Source organism: Crocodylus porosus, unplaced genomic scaffold, assembly GCF_001723895.1.
Source record: "Crocodylus porosus isolate Cpor-Errol unplaced genomic scaffold, CroPor_comp1, whole genome shotgun sequence".
NCBI classification, from domain to species: Eukaryota; Metazoa; Chordata; order Crocodylia; family Crocodylidae; genus Crocodylus; species Crocodylus porosus.
The window spans coordinates 26,045,875-26,057,491 of NW_017728949.1; the positions used below are offsets into that span (position 1 = coordinate 26,045,875).

General features: G+C 36.4%; 1 long non-coding RNA gene across 1 annotated transcript; it reads left to right on the forward strand.

Annotated features, from left to right (window-relative positions):
- Nucleotides 1-6,460: 6,460 nt before the first annotated feature.
- LOC109322625 lies at nt 6,461-7,489 on the forward strand. The gene is made up of 2 exons (XR_002104441.1): nt 6,461-6,560; nt 7,181-7,489. It is a non-coding gene; the product is annotated as an uncharacterized LOC109322625 (long non-coding RNA).
- Nucleotides 7,490-11,617: the final 4,128 nt, after the last annotated feature.

Genomic DNA, 11,617 nt, shown 5'->3' on the forward strand with positions numbered 1-11,617 from the left:
GCCAAATTATCTTCACTAATAACTTAAATCTAATTTAACTGTATATACCTTAATGATCAAAGGTTTGTTCATCCAATTTTATTCCTTGTAATTTTGGACACTCGCTTTCAAATACAAGCAAGTACAAGGGAATGTGCCAATAATTAGCTTTAAGGCAGAATCCAAAGGACTCATTAACTCTGATTTATAACTAAAGTTTTCTGTGCTTAAAAGCGCAATGGTCAAAATGGATCCCTGGTTAATGGGAAAGCTGTTTCTTCCTTTCCTATATTTTTCATGGGAACATAGAACAAATGAGGATTTCTCATTTAACATATCATGTGAATCTATCAAACATTTCTTATATCCTTGTGGTAATGATAAATTTAGACTCAGGTTATGTAACCAGAAAATATATAGTCAATATATATCAAAACATACTACTGATATTTGATTTAAAAAAAAAATGGAGAAAAGGTCACAAGCAAAGCCAGGATAAAACAAAGCTTGTGAAGCATAATAATGTTAAATCACCCTCAAAAGAAACACAATTAAAATGGCAAACAGAAAACAGACTTTCCTAGTCAAATACCTTTTCACATACTTTACAGCATTTTGAACTCTGAGACTTGCTGGTGTTTTTAGTCACAATGAATTTTTATGCTAAAATTCATCAAATGAAACCTGACACTAACTTTTTTCATATCTATAAGCTTTGCAAACATCTTTTAAGATTTCCATTGCACAAAAATCAATACCAGTTTTGTGCATAGCTGTGCCATCACTTTATTCCTTTTTTCCCACCCCCAAATATTTCTTTGACAGTAGTGAATCTATGCTTATTTGACAGCTGTACAGTTGAGATGATTTTTGATTGCTACAAAACTTTCAACTACCTTAAGTTGTCAGAAGCAAAATGGAAAACAGAGTCCTCAAGTTGTAAGCAATCCTGATAGCTATTGTTGGATTTCTACATAACATTTAAATCTACTGTCAACTGGGACTCTTGAGGCTTTTGCTGGTAAGTCATCAAGCAAGTATCAGGGTTTTCTATTCACAAGTTTTTGCCTAAAAGCAGCAATGTCACACAAAATGTCTGCGACACTGGTGTTTAATAAGAGTAAGTCATTGTCTCAGAGCACATAACACAAGAAATTTGTCAGGCGTGACTATTTTTGGCTTGAGCATTAGAATGTAAAACCTGAACAATGAAAATGCTTTTACAAAGAATGTAGACTGCAATTTATTGGCTTCTGCATTCATAGTCCTTCACGCTGCAATGCCCAGATGGCTTTGACACTTGCCTACCATCCTGATTGACTGACTGATTCTCATGCTGTTAGTGACAAATTTGAAAGTTAATAACAGTTCATAAGGATGGCTGTGCTTATTTTGTTTATATTCTTATATTACAAAGAAACATTTGTTCTTTTGAAAACATGCCCCTAAAAAACCCCAAACTTAAAAAATTCTCTTGATGTCTCCGAAAATAGGTATCTATTTGCATATACCATATTTTCTCATGTCCAACAGACCCCCAAATGAAACACGCACACTGTTTTTGGAAGGTAGAACATACAGAAACAAAATTTTTTCCAAAGTCATCAGCCACTGTGTGACAGAGTATGTCCTCCTGGGAACAGAGTGTCCCAAAAGTGTGGCATCCCAGGAAAGAGTCTGGGTGATTCAGCAAGCAGCAGGAACTTCCTGGTGTAGCGGAATGTTTTCTGGGATGCCACTTTTCCAGGACACTGTTTCCTGATGAAGATTTACTCTGCATCATTCAGAGCTAGACTCCAAACTTTTGCAAATCCAGTGGCAAAGCCATTAGTTCTTTACTCTAAGTAGTCTATACAAATTCCTGTAAATAAAGTATTGTTTCTATATCACCAGCCTCATCAGGATACTAGCTGTGTGTTATATATGAGAACATAGTGCTGCTCATTTTGTGTTCTAAATCCTAAACTGATGAGGCCACATACCCAGCTGGTATAAATCAGAACACTGACTTAGCCTTCAGTGTGTACTAGCTGAAGATGTGGCTTGCTGAGATGTTACAAGAGAAAAAAAGTTTCAGGACACAAAAAGGGAAGGTATCCTCCCACCATTAGGACCAAACAATAAGAGAGTTTATCTTGCTTCCCAGTGCACACATTTTAGGTTTTCAATTGTTATTTTATTCTGAGATTATGATGAACTTTGAAAACTGCTGGACTTTCTCAAAACAGAAATGGGAATGTATAGCAAACTTCTAGTATTATTTGGCCAAAAAGGATGTAAAGGCTGCAAAAAAGTCTGTTTGCTTTTCCACATTCCCACTCATTAATTTATCATTTGCTGTAAAGATGCCAGATCTGATACTTCATCATATTGGGGTTTATCTGTAACAGGCTTCAGCTGTGTAAAACTGTACCAAAGTTGTCTTGGCTGGCCATTTAAGGATTTTTCCATAAATGAGTCTTCAGGTCGCCTAGATTTACGGAGATTTTTATGGCATCCAGCTCTTGATCATCAGTAGAGAGAATGATGTAGAAAAATGGGATGTTGCCAGTTTCCTTAGACTTTTTATAGAATGCTTCCGTGCTCATATGAGGCTGATGTAAAATAGAGCAGCTTTGATGATGCTTCAATTCATGCTGAGGATTATTTCCAAAGGGCCAGAATTAAGAAGAAGGAAATGCAGAAATGGCTTAAAGCCACTTTTGAATTAACTCATCTTCAGTTGCGCTGGGCATACTATTTGTACAAAGTCATTAAAGCCTAAATCAAAACACATCCCTCAAGTCATCAAGTGAAATATGGAGTAGTTGGAACATTCTTTAAATAACTAGTTTTCTCATGTAGTGGGATCTAGACCATCATATCGTCAACATTGTACCTTGCTACCAAAATTTCCTCTTACAAATATTATCCTTTAGCTTTCTCCCGGTCAAAAGATAGTGTAAGTGTAGTATTGAACGTTCCTTCCAACAAAGGCCTTTCATCCAGTGACTTTTAGTAGGCAAATAGTCCCTTGTTGCATGCTGGCAACACTCATGCCTGGTGGGAAGCACTCTTTCCATCCGCTTCCCCGGTGTCTCCCCAGTGCCGGCTTTTATGCCAGCTGGGCAGCATCTGGGGATGATGTCACCCTCCTATGCTGGCATCAGCTGGAAACGGAAGTGGCTCACAAAATGTGCAGGCATTTCATGCCAGTGCAGCTCGCTTGCCTCTCTCCAGCCTGAAATGGGTAGGTTTGTCCTAGTTTCAGGGCTTTTTCTGCAGGGACGGTGAGTCCCCATCCCGGATCCTGCTGCAAGAGAGATGGCTTGTTCTCCAGAACCTGTCCCCCTGGGACATGGAGATTTAGTCCATTAGCTCAGCGGTCAGAAGTTGCACCTGGACCTTGAGGTATGTAGAAAAAAACATATAAAGCTGGGTCTATGTCTGAATCGCTGAATCTCTCTGAATCGAATTGGAAGCATCCAAATCAAGTCGGAGACATTAATGGGTCTCCTGATTCAATTTAGATTTGGAGATTCAGCTGCTGAATTGAGTCGAATCTTCTCCAAATTGAATCAGCGACCAAAGCTTAGTACACCCCTAGTTGCTACCTACAGACTTCAAGGTGCCTGTTTCTTCTGTGTTTGTGGCAAAGGTTAGAATACATGAATAAGACCAACTCACCCAATGGGATACTCTTAATTGTTAAAAACTATGCAGTGTCTAAGCCACAAGCTGGCAAACATAAGAGTAGTATTTTTTGAAGATGATATTTCAAGTAAAGTTCCATCAAGGAGCTAAAATATTTAAAAAGTTTTGGTGCCTTTTATGAAAACACAACTTTCACGTTCTGTACTTTCTGCTATAAAATAGTGTCAAACATGATTGTTCCCAAACACTAGAAATGTTCTGCATGAACATATTAACATGGGAGAGGTTACCAGCTGTTGCAAATTCTTATAGCTGTATTAGGATCAATTTACAGTATCTTGGGATCTGGCTCTGTGTGTCTGAGAAACTTTTCAGCTTCCTCCTTTTATACATACTTTCCTTCATTACTTTGGACTGTCTTCAGCTGAAACTTATCTAGAATTGCAGCTGAATCCACCCAGTGATAAAACTTGATGAAAATCCATCAGTCAGTGACCATGGCAGAGAAATTTCAGGGCAGTCTACCTAGCTGGGCATTATACCGTGAAGGTCTGAAAGAGAGCAGGCAGCCAATAAATTACTGCCTCTACTCAAAGTCTGAAATGTTTCCTTTGTTTGTCTTTTATATATTCATGTTTGTTCTGGAGTTGTCCACGCTTACAACAATTTCTATTGAATGGCAAAATAAGTGACATTTTGGGATCTCAAAAGAATTGTCCATATATCTGTTATTTGATTTGATGTGATCTGTTTAATAAAACACACTTACAAATGCATATAAAGACAAGAATGTAATAGAAACTTCAGAGACCATTTTTCATTCATATAATACTGTTTGAACCACAGTGTGGATAAACATTCAAACAGTTTTTATGTTGCCTCTTCTGAAAAGTACTAATTTCATGCTAACATAGCAAGTAGCATACATTAACTGTTGAATCTGTCATTAGCTATGAGCATGAGCACCTTCTTTCCAGCTGAAGTGTTGTAAGAGGATCTGCAACAACAGAAGATTGTTTTTTGGTCATGTTGCAGTTTATATTTATGGTATTGTTTTCACCTTCAGCTTATGACAATTTATTGTTTTACTCATGAAGCAGTTACAATTTAGGGAGGGAAGGTATGTGCATCTCCCTCCTTTTGGGAAAAAAGAATGCAATTGTAATTCTCAATTAATCAACTCAGGTCCCTAAGCTAGTTAATCTCAGATTTTCAAACTATTAAAAAAATCCATTTTAAAACTGAAAGGAAAAAAATAATGAGTTATTGGAAAGCTCATTAGATGAACTGAGAAGGCCCTGGATAAAAAAAACAAAAACTATCTGATCACAAAAGACTTGCTTGTGATTAAGGGAGAAGAAACCCCGATCTTGGCTGCGTTCTGTGTATGTTACAGTAATATAAATAATAGCAAGGATATGAAAGGCAATGTTTCATATAGGATCTTCAAGGCTTTTACATAACTTACAATTTCTTAAGAGTTATGAAAAGCCAGCTTTGAACTTCCAGAGTATTAGAAATACAAGCACATTATTTTTAGAAATAGTAACACTTACTAGACCATTCATGCGTCCTCTTTGAAAATACAAAATGTAATCAGAACCTGGAAGTCAGTTTGGGTATAAGACAGATATTACAGTAGAAATCCAGGGAAATTTGCCAGTGATGTCACCACTTATGGGAAAGTATAAAAAACTCAACAGGAATTAAACCAATAGTGAAATCCTTGCTATAAGAGAAATTATACAGGAGTTAATAGAAAATTATGTAAAAAAAAGTGTTAAAATCCTAACAATAGATTTCAACAGATATCCTTCTACCCTCATCCCACGTACATATAACCCAGGTTTGTGTGAGAAAATTCAATTTCAGTCCTGACTACAGAAAGTAGATTTATTTTTACTGTTATAGTTAGACTTGGGTAACACTCTTCAAGAGGAAGTTGGGGGAAACTTTTCACAATAAAGCTATTTCACTGTATTACAGAATGACAGAAACCCCCAAATATCCATCCCTACAATGTTACTTCCTTTGTTTATAACTGGGGACTATTATAAAATGTGGACAACAATTGTCAAAAAGAAAAGAGGGAGGAAATCTCACACTACAAATTACTATTGTTTAAAGCAAGAAAACTCTTGGTCCTGTTTAAGTCAGCCAGTTTAAAATATCCAAAAAGAATCTGATGTTTCAGAAGAGTAAACAGGAGAATGTGCTAAAGGTATGAGTGATAAATTGCTGCTATCCTGAAGGCTATACTAAGGATATGATTGCTGTCTACATATCTGTGATAGCTCTGTGGGAAATGCATACAAAAGCAATTATGGATGGCCCGAACAAGCATGAGGGCATGGGGACACTGATAGACAGACCTACTGGAATGGAACAAAGCAGCTTCTAGTCTTGGAAAGAAAAGTGACCATGGGGAAGGCTGGAAGAAAAAAAACCCAAACATCTTTACTAACACAAATGGAATGTGACTGGAGAGAAAACAAATTGCCCTTGATAGTTGCAAATTCTGACTACTTTGACCTCAGGGTGAAACCCTTGGTGTACTTAATGATGCGATTACTATCTGGGACATAGACTGCTTTGAATATTAACTGTGAAATGCTGAGCAATGTGCCTTAGTTAATTGGAGAATGGAAGAACTGGTATTTCAGTAAACAAGTATCTGTTTTTTAGTATAAGATTTGTGAGTCACCAAAAACAGATGTCATCAATTTAAAAAAATATTTTTCTTCTGTATACATACAGGTAGTATTCTATGCAGTTTTAAACATTTTGATGCCATAAGGTGAATGAGGCACCTACATTATAAAAAAATTACATGTTTTTAAAAAAGGTTTTAGAGCATTTGCTCATCCTTCAAGATGACTAATTGCATCTGCCAATCAATATCAAGAAACAGATTACAGTGTTAATATATGGATATATTCTTGGAATAGGTAAGCATACTTTTCCTTTTTAAAGCTTGTTTCTTCAAATGACAGGAAGCTCCATTGCATGTGTGAAACCATGTTTCTATCTAGTCATAATTCATATTGCTAAACTAATGACTGGTGCCTTGTGACTAGAGAATCCAAAGTGTTATTGACTCTTCCTAACAAAGACTTAAACATGAGGGAGGCAGAGATATTTCAGAGAATGGTATGACTAGTAAGGGCATTTCTTGAGAAATTAGGAATTGTGATTTAACTGCACAGATACACTGATCTCCTCCTTTATGGTTGGAGGATCTAAAAATTCAAATCAAGCTGGAGATCTCTGGATAAGCAGAGAAATGGTCCGGTGTTTTAATGCCACCTGGTACAGTGGTGGCAGTGACTAAAATAGAGGGGCCCCTTGGAATATGGTTGTAGATATTTTGACCAGATATTCAATTTGCTCCTGTATTGCTAGTATTCAAGAGGTAGCCCTTATTCTATTCCAGAGGCCAACCAACAGCATCTTTATATATATATAAAAAGGTTAACAAAAGATGATTGAAGGCAAGGATATTCATGGTTTGGCCATAGTATATGCATGGTTCAAATAGTTCTTTATGCCCCTTCTACTTTTGATTTAGGATAATAATTCCAAAAGCTTGCTAACAGCACGAGGAAGTGTAATTTACAACTGGGTGCTCAGATGGATGGCAACAAAGATGTAACTTCAGCAGCAATTCATGGACAAAGCTCATCTCCCACCAAATGAAAAGCTGCTACATATGCCACTGATGTTTCTGCCTTTAGAAATTAATGGACATGTTGGCACTAGATAGTTCCTATAAACCAAGATGCAGCTGTGAAATAAACGGGCAAGATGAAGGCACTGAAAGTCCTTAAGGACTACTTTAAGGAGAGAAGAAAATAGGCTGTGAATCACTAGGAAGGAGGAAAAAATTCCAGGCATGTACACACACACACACAAATACACTCACACTTTGCGATTTTTCAAGGTGGATCAGCTCAATAAAAATTATGACCTTTTTTCCTCTGCCTTATTTTATTTTTCGGTACTAAAAATATTGCCAGTGCCCGAGGCGTTAGTCAGAGCAAACCTCCATTATCACTCCAGAGACTTGGCACTTTGCTCATTAGGCTCCTTAGGATCTGACTGAGTGACCTTGTTTGGCGGGAAGGCACAGATGGAGTCTGTCAGTAAATCTTGTTAATGTAACAAGTATTCCTACTGCTAGATGAGTTTTGCACCTCATACAACCGTTTCTTTCTTGTGTAAACAACCCCATTCCCTCCGTCCAATGTCAGCCTCTCTGCTACATGCCACCAGGTACTTCAGCATTTATTTTTATTGTAAATCATCCAAAAAAAAATCCTTGCTGTGAATGCAGGCTGCCCTGTCTCCTAGAAGTAACCATGTGGCCAGCTTCTGAAGACACTGGAGTTCATTTAAAAAAAAAAATTCAGCAGTGCTCTCTGGTAAACACACAACAGCTTTCTTCTGCTGTGAATCTCTGAGTTTTAAGTTCTTGTAGCAGTGTCTGTTTTTTCATATGTTCTTCCCATAAAGTAAAACTATTATATCAGCTTCTGACTCAGAAGTAAATTTGAGGGGTGTTGAGGGGGTGGGGTGAAATATCATGCTAGGTGACTTAATTATATGACCAAACCAGAATTTTTCTTCTGAAATGAAGGGGAGATTTGAAAACATTTCAGCTCTAAAAAGTGTTATATAAAAGATGGTAGCTTTTTAACCCAAAGGATATGCTTCCCTGGAAGGAAGTGAGGCAGTGGGTATTGCTCTGGTTCCATGTACCAGTGTGAAAAATAAGTCATATCTGCTTACTATTTGTCATTTCTGAATAGCTTAGCAAAATGTAGTTAAGAGAAAATGAACTATGAATTCTAGTCTTTGTTTTGCATTGTGGATGTGATTACTTATTAAATTTATTGAGCAAATAGGATTGTATAAATATAATTTAAATACAATGTGTTTGCATGATTGTAAATGAAGTCCTGATTTGATTCACAGAAACTTTCTGACCAGTAACAACCCAATAGATAGAAGGCATCTATACTAGATGCCTAGCTAGACTCAGAACCTAGGATGATTCCTGCAGGATTAACGTTTCTTTGTCCATCATCATCACCCAGTTTGAGGCGCCACTACATAAGTAGTGCTCTCTCACCACTCTCTTATTCCCTTTTCCTCCCTGCACACAAAACAATAGCAGAGACAATATTTTCACTATACTTTTGTGCATCATGATTGTTTGTTTTTTATTTTTTAATTAAATTAGTTATTCATCTATATTTTTAACGTTGCTATTTTCCAAGCTTTTGTTTCATGCATCTTCTTTTACCATGTGATCCCATAACAGTAGCATAAAATAGTAAATTTAGGATATTCCAGTCATTTCCCCCTGAGCAAGATTGCCATGGAAAGAGACATATAGCCTCACTGAAAGTTCAATTTAAAAAGGAGAGGATCGACTAAGATAGGAATATGTTCATATTCAGGCACAAAAGTCAGCAATAAAAAGTCTAGGACCTAAAGAAAATGATTGAGCAAGTATGAGCATTTTTATGGACTGTCATTTTGAAATAATTTTCAATTGTGGCAGCCTCACATGATTGAATTATAACTTGTGTCTCCGTATGATTCAGTTACAAACTTATAAACTTTATTTAGAAACCAAGCTATGATTTTTTTCAGGAGATGGGCCTACTGTAGAGTACTCTTCTTTAAAGAACTAAATAAGTACTTTGCATAAGGAAAATGTACTACTAGCAGAGTCATAAAAACCTCCACCTTTTTTAGTCTTGGCAGGAGATACCAATTAAAATCCATAGTCTTGGCTGCAGCCAACACCCAATGCTTCTGAGCAAGGTGATAAAAAATCCTTACACCTGGAGCAGCAGGAGGGGATATAGTTCCTTTTTGCTCCCATATGTGGCTACCAGCAAAGCCCAGAAGCACCGAAAAACTGAACGCCCTGTATTCTGCACTGCATTCAGGGACTTTCCTATCTGTCAGAACTTCCTTGTCTGTGATACTATCCATCCCCCATGAATTTATCCCAGCTCCTTAACACTTCTTTCATAAATATTTAAGAAATAATTGTGATTTTTTCTCTTTTGTTCAAGAAGTTCTGTTAATAAAAACTTACTACCATAAAAACTATTTGCATGTTAAAATTATGATCTGTAGTGATTCTTATTTTAAAAACACAGCCATAGTAAGTGGTCTCTGTCTTTTCAGAAAGCTTGGTAAATCTGGACTGCAAGGTCCTTCCCTTCATTTGTTCCAGTTGATTCAGGATGTTTACTTCATTACAGTGACCTTGTATTACAGTGATCAATGTTTTCCAGGTGCCCAGTCTTTTATTTCCTACTATATGTGACATCAGTATTTTTTTTTTTATTACAGTAGTGAAGTCTTATATAGTTAATTGACATAGCTATGGAAGTAGAGCATAAGATTGCTTCTGCATCACTGCAGACATACTTGCCATAGATATGTTCTGGTTGTTGGAAAACATGACTCACTTAAAGAGAGCCCCTGCAATGAAAGCCTGAGGCAGCAGGAAGAAATAGAGCCTGAAATTCAGATTGCCCTTATTTTTCCAAAGCTAAATTACCTTTTTCCCTGCTGGTATTTCATATAACTTTTGCCATTGCTGGCTGATTGTAGCCAACAATTATTAACCTTCAGGATTTACAGGTGGGACAATAGTTCTTATTGCATTCAAATAAACCAAAAGTCTCTGTTGTCTATGTATGAACTGTTAACTTATTTTACAGATAACCAACCTACCAACTAGAAAAATGAAAAGAGAAATGACTGCAAGTGACATCTTTTGAAATTATTAAGTCTTTTGAGTCACAAGCTATATCTTTTCTGTGTATGCAGACCAATGCCCAACTTCTTTATATGCTGGGCAATCTTGATGATGAAAAGCAGAATTCTGCCTCCAATGAAGCCAACACAGGTAGTGCCATTGAATGAGCCCAAGAGTGTTTTGAGGGAATATTTTATTTTACTAAATATTACTTACTGAGAATAACTTTCACTGACAGTTTTTACATTGGGGTCAGAAATTCTGGGATTTTATTTTAGGCTTTACTTCCATTAAATCACTCCATAAAGTAATTCTTATTTTCTCCCATCCATGGGATAGGGAAAACAACAATAACCTATTATAGCTATGGCTCTTTTGATAGCCATGCCATAATACAATTTTCAGATCCTCACCAAGAGCTACTATATGGTAAAATGGGTGACTTATAATATGACTTATTGCTTTCCTCAATATACAACTAAGTCACCACCTTGTAATCAGTCATATCAGCATGATATAGTCAGATTGTGATCAGATGTATGCTATTCTAAGTTTAGTAACTCCACTGAAATCTATACATTAGGTTGACCTAAAATATAACATTTTTAGGGGAGTTGGCAAAATTTACAAATTTTTTTCTAATTTTTAGCAAAACTTTTTTTCCGTAGAAAATGATATCTTTTTCAGCATTTGTCTTTAAAGCTTTCAGCTTTTGATTAAAGACTTACGGTTTAAATTTTTACTGAAAAAAAAAACCTTCTGAAATTTCCATGCAGATTAAAACAAAAATAAAACTTTATTTTTAATTTTTATTTAGAATTATGGAGGGGAAAGGGGAAAGAGAGAAACTTCTGACGTAAGCTAGAAACAGATATTAAAAAAAAACCGCCCAAGGTGGAAGCGATCTAAGTTGTGCGGTTTTCTTTAAGTAGTGTAGTTTAGATAGACAGTGAACAGAATACACACTCACCCTTTGGTGGAGGAAGCAAATCTTAGACTGGGTTCCATCATTTTTTAATTAGTTTGTGCACACCAAACTTCTGTTCTGTCATGGGTATAGACTGGTTTCCAAACCCTTATACCAGTAAAAACGTAATGTCTGTATCTGGCCATACACGCCAGTTTAGTTTATACTGATAGAAAATAGGATCAGAATCTGAAACTATGTGAATAACTACAATTCAATTAAATCAATTATGGCTTAAAATGACCAAGAGATCA